This window comes from Serinus canaria, chromosome 5 (assembly GCF_022539315.1).
Source record: "Serinus canaria isolate serCan28SL12 chromosome 5, serCan2020, whole genome shotgun sequence".
In the NCBI taxonomy this organism is placed as follows: Eukaryota; Metazoa; Chordata; class Aves; order Passeriformes; family Fringillidae; genus Serinus; species Serinus canaria.
Window position 1 is genome coordinate 35,896,089 of NC_066319.1, and position 19,949 is coordinate 35,916,037.

At 35.4% G+C, this 19,949-nt stretch overlaps 1 protein-coding gene across 1 annotated transcript in view; it reads left to right on the forward strand.

The window, feature by feature from the left end:
* The window catches only part of AKAP6 (A-kinase anchoring protein 6), a 211,338-nt gene that overhangs the window by 11,274 nt on the left and 180,115 nt on the right, over positions 1–19,949 (forward strand). The gene's annotated exons all lie outside the window — the stretch shown is intronic.

Here is a 19,949-nt window from a genome sequence, read left to right on the forward strand (position 1 = left end):
AGAAAAAATTACTTTCACAAGGTGAAAGTTTTGTGTCGTAGTATTTTAGGAATGTCTTTGCTATTTGTCTTCTTGGTTCGCTGTATAAGATAAAGTATCTAAGTGATAACCTTAAAAATTACTTTGTGTGTAATTAATTGTATTTATTATGTATGTCAATTTACTTCTTGTTCCTTATTTCTATTCTTAAAGCATGGGCAAGAAAACTACACAAAGCATAGGGTCCTAGAAAGCTAGAACTTATGTTAAAACAAAGAAAAAACCAGAAAAAAACAACAACATGAAAACCTGGAGGGCCTGGGCAATAGTATTTAGTAGCATGTTTAGTAACTTCAATATTAAAAAGAGCAGTGGGACATTTCAGGTCCAGCAGATGTCAGAGGCAGCAGGTTCTGCTGCAGCTGTGCTGTAGCACCATCTAGTGCTGCAGGAGCTGCCTGGTGCTGCTGAGGAGGGAAGAAAGAAATAAGGAGGGATGGGAAAAGTTTGCTGTCTCATGCACAGAACTTTGGAGCATTACTAATAGTGATTGGCAAGTTTTTAAAAATATTTATGTGAAGAAAATTTTCTTTACTAATGTCAGTTTTAGCATACTTGTGAAATTAAATGCTTGATCTTGTAGTGGTAAAGATGACATTGAACCCTCAGAGAATAATGTGAGCATTTATGTACATATATATATATATTTTTTTTTTTTTTTTTCTGCAACCTTGAACCAATCAGTATCTACAGTGAATTTCTGCTATCTTTCTATATCAGAAAAATACCAGCCTGGAAATACCACTAGCAGGAGACAGTGTTTAAATTAAGGGTGTCCCTGAAGAAGGAGATAGCTATAACCCAGCCCTTCCTTCTTGGATACAAAATTAAAGCTTCTTCAGGTTTCCATGGATTACTGGGTAACTTAATATTTTAGTAGGTTTTGCCTACTGTTTTGAAGCTGTTTACACGACACCCTCACTGTATACTTGATGCAGTGCAGACCACACAGGCACAATAGGGCTTGTAGGATGTCCAAAGTAAACTGGCAGGGAAATCAGAGGTAAGAGCAAGTTAGGGCAGTTCAACCCATCGTGAGACCACTGCTGTTATCACCCCTCACCCTGCCAGGCAGCCCCTAAGGCAAGCTCTGTCTCTGCAGCATGGTTCTCTTACAGTTCCAAATTTATTTAAACCGAAATGAGCAGTCAATGACCATTTTGTGGTAAGGGTTGTTACAAAATCAGTTTTCTGGAAGAGGTGTAGGCATCAATTTAGCAACATCCTAGAAACATAATGGACCCAGCATGATAAAATTTCAGCATGAGAAATGTCCTTATGTATTAAGGAGACTAATGGATTTTGTTTAACTTCCTTTGATAAGTTTAGGACCATCTAAATATCTATTATCTAAATATCTAAACTCCTTTCATCCAAACGTACTCATCATTCACTGAAAAAGCCAAAACAATCCAAACAAAACCAGTGAAAAAGATGGAAGGTAGGCTAAATTTGAGGTAGCTGATTATGAGAGCTGGCATGGATCTTCAAAAGTTGTCTGTGCTCTGTCTTAAAACTCTCTGTGTGAGTTTTCCACTCCTTAGTTTCTGTCTGTGAAGTTCTGTAAGAATTATCCTCCCATAGCACATACAGCTGTGCACATCAAATGCTAATAAGAAGCAATGTGAAATATGCAACAAAATACTGTACTGATTTTGTGTGTGGGTTGAATAAGGGGCTTCCAGTCCACTGAAGCATTGATAAGACCAAGATTTTTGTAGGCTTTGTTTTCTTTCTGTTGCTTTGGAACAATATGGGCATTGATTTAACTATGGAATTAAACGATTTGGTCTTCTGCACAGTTTCATTTCACTGCAACTCACATGGACTGAAAGAACAGCTGAATAACTTGATATGGAAAACTTACAGGTCATGAATATTGGATGTAACAGCTGTTTTCTTTAAAAAAATATTGAATGATGTAATCCCACTGCTTAGAAATGTCTAGAATGTGACAATCAATTGCTTGGAATAGGAGAAAGAAAACCAGTTTTAGCCAGCCTTTTATTTCCTAAGAAATATCATGCTTAGAGTTTGTCATTATTAAATCCTTCAGAACAAAATAGAAAACTGTTTTTGTATTATGAACTCAATATTTTTTATATAGAAGACTGAAAGTGCAGTCCTTGTTCAACCTATTTATTCTATTTGTTCTCTGTGAAATTTTAGAAATGCAATTTAGTGAAGTGTTCCTCTGCAGTAACCTTACTTATCTTTTGGTTTTTCAGGAGGATGATGAAATGTTATAACAGAGAAGTCTGACTCCACTTAGAATCTTTGAATTGCAGTATATGTCTTCAAATATGTCAGCTCATACTTTGTAATGATAATGCACTGAGGATTTTTTAAATAGGACTCTAAGCTTGAATTGTGTGAGTGAAATCTGCAGCCCCAACTGTTTTCAAGTTCAGCTGTTTGCTAGAATAACAAGGGAGTCAATGTGTGCACTCCAAGCTGGTCTGTTTAATTCCTTGTTTCCTGAAAGAAAGAATTTGAAAGTGTGGGGAGGAAGAGCTTAAACCTTCAGCCTGGCTGGGTACTAATGGAAGACAGGCTGCAGCCAAGGGGAACCTAATAGGTATGCAGTGAAAAAAGTGATTCTCAATGATTCTCCATTTAAATTACTGTAACAAAATTGCCAAAGGTGGTATTCACTATTTCCTTTGTCAAAAGGAGATGTTAGTGTCTGCTCCCTCTCTTTGTCTCACATAGGTGCCTGTATTTGCATATATTTAATATTCTGAAGATATTAAATAAATGCAAATACAGGCAATTGGACAAACACTTGGGAGAGATTTGCTGTTAAACTTTAATTTTTAATTATGGAGGTAGATGTCAAAAAGAGTATTTTTAAAATTTATCTGTTTTGCTTTCAATCTATTTGTTGTTTATAAGTGAGATGTTTTCCATTTCTGCTTATAATGACTTGGTGAGGTGTTTAGGGAAAATTTTAGGGGAAATAATAAAACTGTCTGTTAATTGAATCTTCATTAAGTTTGAACATTCCCACTTATGTATTTAGGCTTGCTTATATTACCTGCAAGAGAATAAAACCATCCTATTCTGCTATTTTCAAATCCATTGAATTTTATCTTAGATTTTTTATCTTAAAACTTTTAGAAGAAGACCATGCATCCAACATTTGTCTTGATACCCACCTTGAATTATTGTGTATAGGTCTTTGATGTACTCCAAGGATAGTTACACTTGTGTGATTCAGTAAATGACAAGTAGAAAAAAGACCTGAATTTTGGTCTATTTTATTGCCATTGAGAATCACAGAAATGTAATAGAATGTTGTAAAACAATTTTCAAAATCATGCACATTTGAGTCACCTATACAAAGTGGATATTATGGAGAGAAAGCCTATTCTGCTTTTGAGAAGCTTTTCCAGTTGAAATTTCTTAGCAAAATTTTGATTTAAATCAATACTTTTTTTTTTTCCAGTGAAGATTTCTTTAACTGGAAAGTTTGAAACTAGCTTAACTCTTCTTATCCAAGTCAGTTGGCTATACTTATAAAAGATCAAGTTAGTTGCAAACAAGGACTGCATTTTTAGTCTTTTATATAAAAAAATGTTGAGTTCATAAAACAAATTTTGTAGGCTGTCTGATTTGTAAAGCTTAGCTCAAGGGGAAAAGCATAGGAATTAAACCTCAAGCAAAAGTATGTAATTGAAAAAAGTTACAGTGATGTTACAAGTTTGAAATTAGAAGCCTTTCATAAAAGTTCAGAAATTTTTTCCTCTAAAATAACTGCCAACCCCCTCATTTTCAGCAAATAAATATATAAATCAGTAATAATAATACCCACACCCTCAGTAATTTCATTTACACTGCGTAAGTCAACACAAGTGATGAAATCAATTGTGGGTGTCACTTCATTGAGCATTTTACCTAACCCTTCCACAAGTGTGTTTGCATTTCAGGGAAAACATATGACTCATTCATTTATGCCAACCTCATGTTTTCCTTCTGGCCTTCTCTCTTTTCCATCTCCAGAATAACTCACTAAAAACATGTCCTGTTTTGCAGTTAGCAATAAAGATCTTTCAAAACACTTATGATGAAACCTTGCACCTTTGCTGAATTGTCTTCCTACTATGCAGTGTTTGTTATTAACATAATGTACATTATTCTGCTTGTATTCCTTTCACCATGGTATGATTTTATGATTTTTGTAGTTTTCCTTATTAAGATGGTTGTCCATTTCCAACTCCTCAGTAGTCTAAGTGCCTTTCTCACCCAACTTGACTCATCTCCTGCTCCCTCTTGAAACAGGGATTGCAATCAACGAGTAAAAACTACCTAGTAATGCAAATAACATTCTGAGATGTTTCTTGGAGTTACCTGATATTCACAAAAAATGGATTTCCTGCTAATAGGCAGGTATGAATCAAGTTTCAAAGGGAGAACTGAGCAATTCACCCTCAGTTATTCTTTCTCAGTATTTTACAATTTAAGCCCCAAACCAGAGGAAACCCTGGTAGAATCATAGTATCTCAATGTGTCACGCTGTTGTTTTCCATAAATAAAATTACAGTTTTAACTAATTTAGAGAATCTATTTCACATTGCTACAAGGATACAATCTACTGTAGCCTATGCAGCTGCCTGTTTAAACACTAGTAGCTGATGAAAGCTGAAGTTTTTCTAGGAAAGATACAATATTTCTAAAGCCAGATTATCTAAGCTGAAACTGAAGAAATTATTAACTGAAATTGTTTTAAATAATTTTGAGCAAGGATTTTTTTTTTAATTTAGCCAGAAATTGTTCTAAACTTCATTATAGTATTTACTGACTGAGGCAATGCTGCAATAGCAAGCCAATGCTTTAATGATGTCTTCAAATTGTTATGTTATGGTATTTAATAAGAAATGTTCTCTCATAAAGTTACTCTTCTGAAGGAAGGTAGTTATGTAATAATGTTTCTGATATTTATGTTTAGATTTCAGCCCTGTGTATGTGTTCAGGTGCTGTGTACTATCTGGGGTGACTGCAGTATCTTTCTGAGAGCTGACCATCTCAAAAGTATATGAATGGTCAGTTCATTCAAAAACTCCAGCTCTTCATCTTGTGATATATTTGAAGATTTTGACTGCTGCCTATATTTTATTTTGAATTTTGCTATTTGGGATATCTCTAATGGTTAGCTAGTTGCTAATTGTTTTGAGTGCCGTCTCAAGTTTGTACGTAACTCAGGATACCTTTGATATTTTAAAAGGACAGCAGGAGTTTATGTTGTTTTCACCATTGTTTTCTTAGTGCTTTAGTATTCTTAAAAGTGCATTTTGCCTATTTTGCCTCCAGTGAATTTTGCTACAACATCAAAGGAGTAGTTTCATTGTGATAAGTGATGTGTAGAAGTTATGAAATAGTTTGCAGAAGCAGCATCTTTTCTTAGATTTTGTTTGGCTGGTTGGTTTTGTAGTTTGTTTTTTCTTCTCTTAGTTTCATCTCCTTTAAAGGAAACTCTCTCATTACATAGCATTTCTGGTTGTAGTGCCTTCAGAACAGCTTCTCTTGGGTGTGTGTGCACACAGATGGAATGGCTGACCAGTACAGCTCCAACCTATACAGTCAGATGAGCTCCTTGTCGTGGCTCCCTGTGTGAGGTTAGGTCTGCCACTACTGGAAGTGTGAGGATGGGTGGGAGCAGGAAAGCTGATCCATGAATTAGAAAAAAAGAAAGGAGGGGGGAAAGGGGAAGGAATGGGAATGAACACTAAATGAGGGCGTGGAGGTATGACTGAGCCTTTAAACATGACAGAAATAGTTAGACAGCCAGAGAATTCCAAAGGAATCCAGGGTTACCAAAGGCCTGTACAGAAGAGGGAGCCCTTTTCAAAATAACCAAGGGGAAACTAAAAGGTATTGTTAGAGAGTCCAGCTGTAATAAGTTCAACAACTCAAACTTATTTTCTTCTCGCGTTTAGAATGCAATAGTTAATAATTACAAATATGAACATTGCAAAAGTAACAGTCTCTGTTTTGTAAGTAATGAATCTCTCCTTTAGGGAAGTAATAACTTCCTATTAATACATTTGTTCCAAGCATATGATCTACCGGGTCCTAAAATAAGTTCTAAGCTTCCTAATATGAACCAAGTAGATATTTCCACTCTTTCCAAAGCTTAAAAACAAAAGCTGAAGTAAATTTGGGGTCAGTTATTCAATTTTATGCTGTGAATTAGAGGGTCTCGTCTCCAAGATCAGCTTTACAGGGTTACCAAGTGACTGATATGATACTGGATTCCTTCCTGTCATAATGCCATAAACATTCTGCTGGAACTTAGGTCAGTGCCTAAAATAACCTTGCTAATTACAAGTCTCCAAGTGCCGGCTGAAATTTCAGTGAGGTGCCACACAGCAGATCTGGATGTTGGGAAATCACTACTGTAGCTCAGAACGTGCAGGGGAAGAGCAGACAGGCCTAAACTTGATCTGCACATCAACACAGGTAGAGGCAGCAGACAATTCTCCACATTTCATGTAGAACAAAAGCTGTTGACTCTGTGCTGAAGATGGATTGGGTTACAGATCATCTATGGCTTACATCTGGCTTTTAAACAGACATCTATTTTTTGAATTGCTGGTTGCATGTAACTCCTTTAGCTGAGGAAAGGAAATGGGACATTCTTTTTTTTTGCAAAGCTGATAACTGAAAACTCTCCTTCCAGTATAAATGAGGTAAGACCCCGTTAAGCTGAAATATTTTACAAAATTTTAAAAAAAGTGTGAAGCAATAAATTTTCAGTTAGATTTTTTTTTTATGAATCAGTTGGGTTTTCAAATTCTTTAGAAGTACTGCATGATCTAAATGAGTTTGATTTGTGTTTGATTTGTGTTTCCTGTGTACTGTGAATCTAACTTGCAAAATTGACAGATTTTTTTTTTCTCTGTAGTTGTAGCTTTCTGAATTCTTCAGTCTCTTTCACTCACTGTTCTACACACTGTAAAGTTTCTGCAATCACAATCTTAGGCTTGAGCAACTAAAACTTTTCACTTCTGAAGGTAAAAAAATGTTTGCCATGTTTAAAGTTCTTGGTCTCCCGTTTCCATGTGGAGATTTTAGCTTTTTTCTGGGTGTTGAGGTGAAACCTAACGCTCAGTCTTCTCTAGTCTCTTAGACATTACTCAGCTAACTTTTTATAGGTCACAGTATAAATAGAAATAGACACTTTAAGATTCTAATTGCATTACTTTGGCTACAATTTTGACCTATATTGTAGAAAGTTTTAGGAAACCATCAGACTGAAAATCATGTAAGTAATAAAAAACAAGGAACTTCATCATTATATGCAGATTTTACTAATTCTATTAGAACCTTAATAAATTCTGTAGCTTTTCATAAGGAGACCAAATGTCCTGAAAAAATCTGTTGCTTATCACAGTTGCACTGGTTTAGCAGACCATTTAAAAAGTATTCTGAGCATTGTATGCTTTCCAAATGCCTTTTGTTTTAGTTTTGTTCTCAGCTAACAAAATTCTGTGTGTGCCATATCCTGAGGAATATGCTCAGACTGCTCAAAAGCATCTGTTCTCTCTGAAAAATTATTCATTCTTTTGAAATTGTGTCTACAGGAAAAGCTCAAGAATTTTTTGGTTAGCCAAGGCTGTTTTCTTTAAAGATTTGCATTGGCTTAAGATGATAAAGGTTTTTGACTTCTCTGAAGCAAAAGTTGGCAGTGGATAGAGAATTGTTGATGTGTAGCTTCTACAAGGTGCCAGACGAATGGGAAATCAGCCCATAGATAATGGCAGCAGTTGCATCTGTTATTTGGATAGGAATTTTTCGTTGACTTTTAAAAGGTTTTTATTTTTGCTCTTCAGCTGCCCATGCATCAGTGGCCGATTGCTCTTGTTTAGACTTTGCTGGCTAAACAAGTTAGTACTTTTCATCTCTGTAATGGCACTTGCCATATTCTTCTCCAAAGTGCTATTTGTGAAAGTTTCATTTAGAGCTCAGAAAGAAGGAGTGGAAAATTCTGCTACAGCTTTATGTGCTTAAGACTAGGCTATGTGTAGTAGGTGCCTATTCTCACTCCATTTCATATCCTTTTCTGATTGCTGCTTCTGATTGCTGTTGAGATGTGTCAGTAAAGTAGGAATCTGAATTAATTCTATTCCATATAAGTAAAACTGGAGAAGGGTTTTTGCTCTTCTGTAGGCATGTCCATATTACCATTTTATTTTGGATTGGGAGTGTGATTTTGAAGTGGATCTGCTGTTTATCCCTATTCAGCACTCCTGGGTTCCCGCTGGAGAGCAGTCCCTCCATGTGCAAACTACTTGCTATTGCTCACAGTCCCTGCCATGGAGAGGTTTCTTTTTAAAATTTTCTTACTCAATTCCCTTGTCTCTGCTTATGTTTCATTTATTGTCACATCTGTGGTGATATTTTCTTTTGCCTTTCTTCTGACTTGATAACTTTCTGGGCAGTCAGATTTTGCATTTAATGTTGATGTGATTGCCTTGAATGAGGTACATAATTGGTAGGGTAATTGCCTCTTCCATATCTATTGTCTCTACTGAAAAGTGAAGAAACTTTCTCAGGAATGAATACTTCTCCTGGTTTACTATTTTTCACTATGCTTACCTCAGGCACAAAATCAGAAAGTGTAGAGTCAAGTTCAATTCTGATTATTACCTGAATTTCATTTTGAGTCTGAAAAATTATTTTCATAAATTATAAACACATTCAGCTGAAATTTATGAATTATTTTGATGATCCTGTTTCCATCTGACATTGTAAAAAACATAATGAAATATAAACAGTAATGGTAAATTTTGGAAATTCTTCATACTTTGAAATTCAAGGGATGGTAGGATGAATGTTTTGGGAAAGGGTCATTACAATGAGCAATTGTAATGTTCATGCTTCAGTCTTGGACAGTGATTCACCTCGGTTAAGGACTGTGGCCTCCCTTGACCCCTTATTAAAGGAGCTAAACAGTTGCTTTGGGTTTTAGTACCTCTTCTTGCTGGCAGTTAATTTATAGTAATGGCTGAGAGGAATCACAATGTTCTATGTAACATATTAATATTTGATTAATGTAGGACATTTTTGAATAATATTGGGCAGGATACTGAATTATAGTCAGTGGTAGAATTTTAAGAGAATGGCTGTAGAGGGGATATATAAATACATTAGGTTTGACAGACTTGCTGTTATCAATACTATTTCAAGAATTTCTCAGCTGACTAAGATTCCCATTAGCTCAGGGTGACTCAGTGTCTCACAAAATTCTTGATGAGGTCTGTGAAAAGGCCTCAATATTTAGGAGCTTTAAGAGAAATAAAAAAGATTGTTTCAGAATATCAATGCTCCTTTCGTTTTACTCAAACTTGCCAATATTGGCTGATCTGACTATGGTTTATCAAGAAAAGGAAAATATTTTTTTGTTTTTCTATAGCCTTATGGATTTCATGTGTTGATAGAACATCACCTGCACAGAAATATATTGTATTTTTGAAATGTGTTGAAAATTCAAAATGTTCTTTTCAAGATTGTTGCACCGTAAAACCATAAAGATTACTGTACAGTAAAACCTACCAGAATTAGACAGTCCCTCAGTGTCCATGGGTGTTTTCTATGACCTGTGCAGCTGGGCAGGGTGAGCAGGCTCTGGCAGGGCTGTTGGCTGGAGCAGTGCGAGCAGGGGTTACTGTATTTCCAGGCTCACATCCAGCCCCTTCAGCTCAGAGGAAATCTTGTGACCCAGCTTGGGCTCTGCTGAGCCAGCCCAGTTGTTACAAGTAGAATATGGAAATATGAATACTTGCAATTTATGTGCCACTTACCTTTTCTATTCCCTGACCACAATTCAGGGATCCAGTGCCATTTATTGTGCATCTTATTATCACAGGAAGATTTGCCTTTGTCTAAATTCAGGATTCAATTCAAGGCTAAATTGATGATGGCTACTTTTGCAGGAGATATAAATTTTTACACATGATATAAAGGCACAAACACACATTAGAAGTTTGAAGCCACTAGGTTCATTAACTTCTGCACAGACAAGTTTGACTATTGAATTTCAAAGGGTTGCTTTACAAGCCCAGGCATGGAAACAACCATTCTCTTTCTCATTGAGCCTGCACAGTGGCAAGAGTTACACTCATCACTGAAAGCTACAGTCTAGACAAAGATAATTTATAACTTATCTCTTTAGCTTGAAAATAAAATGGCACATAAAGAAGCCTGTTCAGGGATAAAACTGTTTACTGTCAGCATAAGAAACAGTTTATCTCACAGGCTTTCCTAAAGATGGAAAGGACACTGACTATGAAATGCTTTATAAATCAAGGATTCTATTCCAGTATTCCAGTTAGCAACCTGTAATAAATTTTTTTCATATATATATATATATATATATATATATGTATATATGTATACATAAAAATGAATAAATATTTAGATAAACATTGCTCATTTCCTCCTTCTTTCAAAGCACTCCAGTCCTCCTGTGTAGTGCACAAGTACTTTCTCAAGCAGCAACATCTTAACAACCATTAAGTTTGTTAGTGCTTTACACCAGAAAATTCTCTTGTAAAGCAAAAAATCAGCACCGTTAGAATTATCCTAACAGAGCACAAGCTGTATTCTCAGACTGTCACACTGGAACATGCCTTGTAGGAACTGGTTTTTGGAATGTGCTCTACAGCGTTGTAACATGTTTCTGAATTACAAGTAGCGTGTATTTTAATAGTTCTAACTAAAATATTATGTCTAATTTAAATATTTAGACCCAATTCTAGTATTAAAATGCTAATGTCTATCATGCTTATATTTATAAGCAGCTAGAACAAACAACTATTATTGACAGAGAATTTTAGTTTCCTTAGAGACAATTTTTTTGTAAAGAAGTGCTTTATGTTGCAGATATGGCAATTTTACTGTATTATCTTAGGAGAATTTCTGACCAATTTTCTGCAAATATGGTGCAAAAACTGAGGTTTTGATCATTCATATACAGCACACTTTCCTACATCTAAATCAAAAATTTGAGGATACTATGGACATAATTTTTTAAAAGACACTGTACACAAAATTTTGAATATACATCTGTATTAATATTATAGCCATGTAGGATGACAGTGAGATTTGGAAATAATCAGAGAGCATGAAATACTAGCTAATATTAGTTAGTTGCTTTTGTTTGTAAAGTCCCATGTAAGCATGTGGTTTGAGTGGTTCAGATAGCTTTGAATGTCATGCCAGTCCCATAAGTACAGATTTCCAGTTTAATCTCCATGATATTTCTTCTAAAAAAGCTTGCAAAACCCCCTACCCTAGTTTTCCTTTTATGAGTGTGAACTTGGTGGGGGTATGGAGGGGGTGTAGTTTTTTCTTTATTGCATTTCAGGTCAAAAATGACAGGAACATTTTCTGTGACATGTTAAACATATCGGAGACTAATGAGGAACAATTTTTAATGTATCATCTAATCAGAAATCACACAAATCATGATCATCAGGAACTGTAGTGACAAGACAAGGGGAAATGGCTTCAAATTGGAGGAGAATGGGTTTAGGTTAGATATTAGGAAGAGATATTATTGGGGAGGTGGTGGGGCTCTGGCACAGGTTGCCCAGAGAGTCTGTGGCAGCCCCATCCCTGGAAGGGTTCAAGGCCGGGTTGGATGGGGCTCTGAGCAGCCAGGGCTAGTGGGAGGTGTCCCTGCCTGAGGCAGCAGGGTTGGAATGAAATGATCTTTATGGTACCTTTCAACCCAAACCATTCTCTGATTCTGTGATGAGGGACTTGATTAGTCTGCCCAAAGAGTTTTCTCCATAATTAAATAAATAAACTTCATATGCAATTACAGAATTGAAATTAGAAAAAAAAGTCTTGTACATTTTAGATGTCTTTAAGACATATCTTTTTTTCCTAAAATCAATTTCTTTATTTCTTCATTCACTTAAGACATTAAGTAGGTAAAATAGCTTTCTTCCAGTCATTTGAATAGTTTTTCCTCAAAATAGCAAATTTAGATGGTTTTTTTGTTTGTTTGTTTAATTGCTTGGTTTTTTTATTGTTTTTGGGGTTTTTTGTGTATGAATGTTTTTTAATGTTGTATGTGGAGATTATCTTATTTATTTATTTATTTCTGGCAGAGCTTTATACATTCTGCCCCTGACTCTTACAATATGGTAAGTGATATCCAGAATGGAAGAATCCTCCTGCTATGCTGGGTAGGTGGTAGCTGTTTCAGAGTGGTTCAGGAAGTGCCTCCAGATGCTCTGAGTGCTTTGTAATTGTTACTAACTCATTGGGAGATCTTCAGTGGCTTTCCAACTGACTTCAATATTTGTCATTCAGCAGAGAGGGCAGGAAGGTCACAAAAATCAAGCAGCATGCAAAATAGACTCCAAGACTTCTTTTCCATGTTTCTAAACCAAGCAAAAAAAAAAATCTCAGTAATTCCCATAAGATTGCATTATTAAATACTAGCTTTTGGTCTTTTCCAGTCAAAATGATTCTGTGATTCATTGAACAACATAAAAGTGGACCACTGTGCCAATAAAGTGAAGTCTGGTAATAAAGACCAAGAGAGATTGTGTCCCTGTTGCTGTCCTAAATAATGACTGATGGAAAATAACTTCAAAGACATGTCACAGAAGCTCTTGGAGGCTTAGCTGCAGTGATATAAACAGCCACTTATCTTGAAAACTTCCTATCATGCTATCAATTTTCATTATAGGAGACCTGGCACAGATGGTAGTTCTTCACTTCTGACTCTTCATATCTCATTTGAGATGAGAGTGGAGTCTCACCATCGTTTATTAAATTGTGTTATAGTCACTAAGCGTCAGTCAAAGAGAGTGAATGGAGTTAGTATTCTTTGGCTTAAGCAAGTCAAAATATTTTGATTTAAATTTTTCTGTTGTATTCTGCATGCCTCTGCAGAAGGCCTGAGTTTTTCTCGTGTGTGAACTTGAAGTTCCTTTCATTCAGCAGTTCCATGTTGTGCAAAGTACTTTGTGCTATTTATGTAAGGACACATTTTGTTTGTAATTCAAAACTTCATTATTTCAAGAACAAGACTTTTTTCCAATATTTTTTCTCTTTTACCTAAAGTCTTCTCTTGAGAGCAGCTGTTTTCAAAGACCCTAATTAAATCTATTGAATTTAATAAAAACCTGAGTCATTCTAAAGAAATCTATAAACTGAAAAAATAAGATAGAAGCACCTATTTTGATTCTATGACCAGAAAATAGAACTCAGACAATAAAGAACCTACGGCCCTGCAGAAAGCTTAAGCAATTATTGAAATTTTCTTAGTCTATGGCAAGAGTAATTCCAAATCTTCAAACTGAAAATTATGAGAGAACAAGAGTGGGACACATTCAAAGCTGAACTGTCAGGGTTAATAATTTGCTAGCATAGATGTTTGAAGCTCACTATTTTCAAAAGGATAACCAGTTTTGTTGGAAAATTATTGAACAATTTGTGCACTAGCATTGAATTCTGCTAGCTACTTCATATTGTAGATAAAATGATAGAAATTATGATCAAATTATAGGAGTGGTCTTCTTTCTGATTCTTCATATAGCTGACATGATTTTTTATAGCATTAAGTTTTTGTCTGTATTGGCTGGAATGGTAGTTGGGGTTTCCTCACAGCCAGGAAAGTGTTCTCAACAGTTTGAGGTCGAAATCTGCCTCGTCCTGGCCAGGCTACCAGCAGCTGGTTGGCTTAGCTACAGCAGAGTTTAAATGTTCACTCTGAGGAAAATACACTTCCATTTGCATCCTCAATTTTTATTTCTGTGTGTTTATAATTAAAAAGAGTTAGAAATGCTTTTAAATTACACTTAGTAGATATGGTATACAGAAAGCAAGAAAGTGCTGAGTAAAGAGAGTAAAAACAGTAAGAATCAAAGGCAGCTATCCAGAGAGTTGGAAAATATATCCTACATTCTTCTATTATGGTAGAAAAAGTAGAGTTATGTGAAGAGGATGACAAGGTATTTGAAGGATGTTTTAATAAATCTCTCTTCCATTTAATAAATATGAATAGATATTCCATTTAGAGATATGTATATATAACTCATGATGAGTGTGCTTTGTGTAAAGCTAACTTTTTTTTCTTATTTCTTTGCAGTCTTAAATGATCAGTGTAATTTAGAAATAGATATATATATAATTACTATTATCCAATGAACTGGCATTTGAAGAATGTATTTTTTTTCCCAACTTGTCTCTACTACCACTTGGTTTACTAGGTTTTCATAGAAGTTTGGTATTTTTCCTTTTTTGTCAGAAGTAGCTGGAGACAAAACCTGCTACTCTATTGCACCGTTCAGCACTATTTATCTTCTTGTGTGAAGAACTGTTCTAGAGTACCCCTGCAATGATGCCTTCTAGAGTGTAGTGCAAAACCAGACTTAATTCAGCATAAATATGACATTTGATATCAAGTTTTAATTATTTAAAAATTTCAAAGTTAGGCCTTGGTAAAAATCAGTTTGCTTTATCACAACTGAAATAAATGAAAATTTGTACAGTTATGCATAGAAGGACTGTTATTCAGTGATAACTTTAATAGGAAAATTCTCCAAACACTGTGGGCACATTGCAGAGTAGAACCAGTGGAAGTTCAGGAATGTGAAAACAATATTTAGTTGCAGAGGTTACATCACTTCCCACAACAATTTTTTTGCTACATTCACCTTGGAATTGCAGTTTCTCTCACAAAGGTAATTCATGTCTGAGTGTTACCATTGTCAGGAATATCTCAGAAGTGGCTGGCCCAGACCTGTCTGCACAATTCTCTTTCCATACAGTTCTGATGTGCCTCATTTTATTGCCATAACTTTTCCTGTGACTCTCCAGTTTCACTGCTGGCCTTAAGAGTGATTTTGTGCTTCAGCTATTTGAAGATTCCTGGGTGATCCAAATACTTCCTTGTAATTAAGAATCTGGCCTGTGGTGAACACTGTCTTCAGAAAGTCTTTTTCCATTAAATTACTGATTAAATTTAGTAGGAGAAATAAGCATTTGATAGCAGCCTCTCTTCCCTGCAGCCATTCCCTCCTGCAGGAAAAGTGCAGGCTGGCCTAGGTTTGTAAGACAGTGCAGCTGGTCCTGGCAAGTGATCTGGAATAACTTCCAGCAGCAACTGCCCTGTTTCTGGACAAAAGGATCCTTTTGCATGTTCCCAGTATGTTTGATCCTTTGGCCCTAGCAATGGTCCATATGGCAAAACAAATGCAGATTGCTGGAATCCCAGCACAGGAGTTTCACCATTAACATTTCAGGCATTTTTCCTCAGCCTGAAGTGCTTGGCCAGTGATATCACATCTTTCTTCCATTCTTCTTGCTCATTTTCCTTGCAGAAAAATAGTCAACCAATGTACTTACACAACAAATAAACTAACAAAACACATAAACAACTAATACATTATCACAGAGACACTCTGTAACAGTTACATAGAAACCACTACTATTTCAGCAGCTCTGTCAAAGAACTGATGATATGACATCTTTTTCACATTATTTCTAAGTACAGGGATATAAGAATGTAACTCACCAATTCCTGAGATAACAAAGCACAGTTGAATCATGCCTACTTAGGGTTCACAAACCAAATATTTATTTTCAAAACTTTTTTGAGAATTTTTCAATTGCAATATTTGTTCAATAGAAAGTGGATCATCTTAGATTCCCCTTTCTGGAATTTTGCAATAATTTAAATGTTCCTCACTTAAAATAATGAGAGTAAATTAATAAAAATAAAAGCCAAGTGGGAAAAGAGAATAATGTGCAGAAAATTATGGCGGGCCAGGAAAAGAAACTCAGTAGCATGTGTGGTATCATGAGGGGGGAGCAGAAAAACTTTGGGGACCAAGGTATTTCCAAGGTGTCAGCAGAAGGCAAGGGTCAGTGGTCTCAGAGCCCTCCTGGTCGCTGCTTTCCTTTGCATTCTTCACCCAGTGTAATGCATTCATTTCCTTTAGTCACTGAGTGCCACAGCCATACAAGGTGCACTCCAGCACTTCAGGGGCTCTTGGACAGGCTGGTAACTCAAAGTCAGTCCAGGCCTTTCCCCTGCAGTTGATTTTGCTTAGTCAAAGTCTGGATTTTTCGTGTATGGTTATTTTCTTTGACTTGTTTACCTAAAAATAGCTGCAAAAAATTATATAATAAAAGAGAACAATTTTATTTTTATTGTAACACAATGTACAGCAGGTATGGATGAGAAAAATGAGAAAGTATTTCTTTGAGAAGTCAGAGTGCATTTTAAAGGAAAAATATCATTCTAAAAGATGTTCAGAAATAAAAATCTCTCTCTTTTCCTTTCTAATATATGCATAAGCATATAAGGGCATGCAGAGAGTTAATTTATAACTTTCAAGTCCAATTCAAGTAACAAATCTAAAAATTCTGTGTCATTTGTTCAACTTTTTTTTTTTTTCTGAAGAGAAGAATTTGTACATTCTGATTGGAATATTTGTCTTCTGAAGAATTAAAAAGCACTTAAAGACCAATTAGACATTTTCTTAAATCATAGATTATATTTACATGTGCAGCAGTTGTGAGATGCAGTACCAGTCTGTTTTTCCTGCTGAGGTTTTACTGCAAGATGAAGGAAAAAAATCTCCAATATAGCTTCTCTGTCACTGATACCAACTCTAAAGCAACATAGTCCAACCTTTCATCTTTCAGTAGTTTCTTATACATCTTAATACAATTTCTTAGGGACCAGAGAGAAAATACTTTTAAAGGTCAACATCAAAGTGGTTTTCATTGACTCTTGACTCTTGTTTATACTCTTTTTCTTCATCTACTGCAGTGTTTGCAATTCAGGTTATTTTAGTTGACATGGAGGGCTATGAGGAGGCTGAAGGATTCAGCAGCTGCAAATTACAAGATCAGCTGTCTGGAAGACTGAGTGAAGTGGGCAGTTGGCAGCCAAATGGGGTACAAGCCCTGTAGCCTTAGAAATTCCACAGTCAGTACTACAGGAAAGCCCATGAGAGGATGATAAAATCTTTACCTTGGTATTGCTATGAAACAGTGTAAAAATAAAAAAGCCTAGCTGACATATGAGATTAATGATTATAAAAATTGTTTAGGCAGTGGTGCTTTCTAAAAATCTAATTATATTATCTAAAAATTCCATTATCATGATATGAAACTATATACTATTAAAATGGGGAAGATTTTGTCTATATATGTATAGGCTTTATATTATTCCTGTTGACATGGAACTATGCTTATTTCCAAACAGATGCCAATAGATTATTACTTAAAAGTGCATGATTTATATTATCTATCTGCCACTTCTGGTAAGAGCAACTGGCACTCATGGCAGCATTTAGTTACTATCTCGTGACACTGCTGTTCTTTATTTTTAAATACAAAGTGCAGAAAGGCACAAAGCAGTGTTCTGCTGGTTTTGCTCTATCTAATGCTGTCACCTGCAAGGAGTTAGGAAGAATGAGTAGAATGAAACCACGTTGAACCAGGCCTTGATACTGAGCCTCAATAAAATCATGAACTTACCGTAATTTTACATAACTTTTTTGTGCACTATTTGAACTGTGTGAATTATTACAGAAAATTATTAAATTCAAAGCTGTGTTATTTGTAATTATTTAATTTTACTCAATTATATGTAAATCTATATATCAGGTACAGTAAAAAGAAAAAGTGTAACTAGAAAATGTCAACTGGATTTGACATTGCATTTTTTCCTCTCGATATGCTTGATTTGTGCCAGTCAAGTGTAGAGAAAAGATGCAAGTAAATAGGATGCAGATTTAATAATGCTGTTCTGCTGAACACTAATCAGCATTAACTTACATGGCAGAAGTTAGCATTTCTTTGTAATTATTTTCTTCTGAAGGCTAGCATTAACTTTTACACAGTTATTCTGTCATTGGCACAGCCTTCACCTTCACACCATCATGTGACAGCTAAAATCAAGGAAAGGGGTATCAGTAGGGCCCCAAATTCTTTTTTTACAAGCTTTATGTAAGCCACCCATACTGTCTATAACCTAAATCCTTTAAGAGCTGGTGCTTTGTCTTTTACTGACATGGTAGTCTTATATGATAAGACCAGAGAATGTGATTTGGGATGTGACCAAATTCGGGCTTAGGTCCTCTCCATGTTACTGAAGCTGTAAGGAGCTGTTAATTCCTAGTTAGTACATAAAGCATTTGGCTGTTGCTTTGTGCCACAGTGATCTGGAAGAAAGTAGATTTTGCTTTTTGAGGAAAAACGAGCAACTTCTAGCAAGCCATGCAAAAATTAACAGCATATGTTGAAAATCTACTTCTTTCAAACCTCAAGTGGTGCTGGGATTTGCATTTCAGTCCAAAGTTGGTTTGTCGTGGAAAGTTTGTCTGCTTCAGAGGCCAGAGATGCTTTTGTAGCTAGCATAATGGGACATCAAGAGAAAATTTATTTGAAGTGTGGGTCTGAATTTTGATTTAGAATATTATCTAGATGCATTAGCCAGTATTTTCAGTACGTTATCAAACAACTGTCAGAAGACACTTATTCATTGTTAGTTCTTCTTATGGCCTTATGTTTTCAACCACTTTGAGAATTCATGTGGTAGTTGAATTCAGCTTGTAACTGTATGTGTGAAGCTTGAAAAAATTAAAAACTTGTTTTGGAGTCTAGCACATCCTTAAGCTCGTTCACATAAATAGTCTAAATGGAGGTGTATTAAGTACTTTTCTGTAGACTGTATCTAATTTACAAAATTACTCTTACTGGACACAATCTATTTTTTAATCATTGAAATGAAAATGAAACTTATAGCCAAGAGGAAAAAACCATTAACAATCTTGAAGAAGTAAATGCAAATTGAGTTAAAGTAATTAATTAGAAATATTCTTTAAACATTTGAAGCAACATAGAATTACAGCTGTGCTTTTGAGTTGTGTATCAGTTATAGTTGGCTAAATGGATAATATGATCTTTTTCCAAAGCTCAGAGAGTTTTAGCTCTGTCTGCATGTCTGTAGCATAGATGTGCACACTAATCTGGTAACAGGAGTGTGCATTTACTCACCTGGAAGTGTGTGGGTATTGGAAGCCCTGAGCACTTGTAGCACTGCATGTTGGCAGGTGAGGCTGTCTGTGTTGTACTTGCAAACAGAGATGCTGATTGTTACAGCAAGGGACTGAGGGTACAGTCCCTTGCTGTAAGAGAAGGGTAAGAGATACTGCCTTTCTCTCAATGCATCTCCAGTGATCAGCTCATTGAAACCCCAAAGTTTTGTGCTCATCTGCCATTTCTGAGAACTACAGCAGAAGACTTGATGTAACTGCCAGTGCTTTATTAAAATGAGCCCTACCAATGGAACCTGATAACAGCTAATATTGTACTATCTGTTGAACAAAATTATTTAATATTATCTAGAGATTTGATTTTGGTTTAATTTCTTGCATACATGCAATTACATATGAAATACTTTGCCTTTACTTTAATATTGAAGATGCCAAATCTGAACTTAAAGAAAGTACTGTACTATATTATTAATTTAGAAATAATCAGGCTTTCTGATTTTCCTGTTATGCTACTGCTGTATAAAATGCCTAATCATCAGCGACATAAGGTGTCATTGTAATTGTCTGATAGAGTTGTTTCAATAGCAAATTTGAAATGCAAAATTATGATTATTTTAACTTTTATTTATATATACACATATAAAGGAGACTTCAGAAGGTTTGAATTAAATTAATTTTTTTAATAAGTAGCTCTTGGATTTAAATATTTTATTAAGTCACCTTAATCTTAGTCACCTTAAGTCACTGCCAGAGACATTGGATAAAAACTTCTAGGGTCCAGTGCCAATTTTTTTCAGTGTTTTTGTCACATTTCCTTGTATATAACATGCTTTTTCCACATAGTTTTCAAACAGAAGTGTTATATAGAGTGTTGTT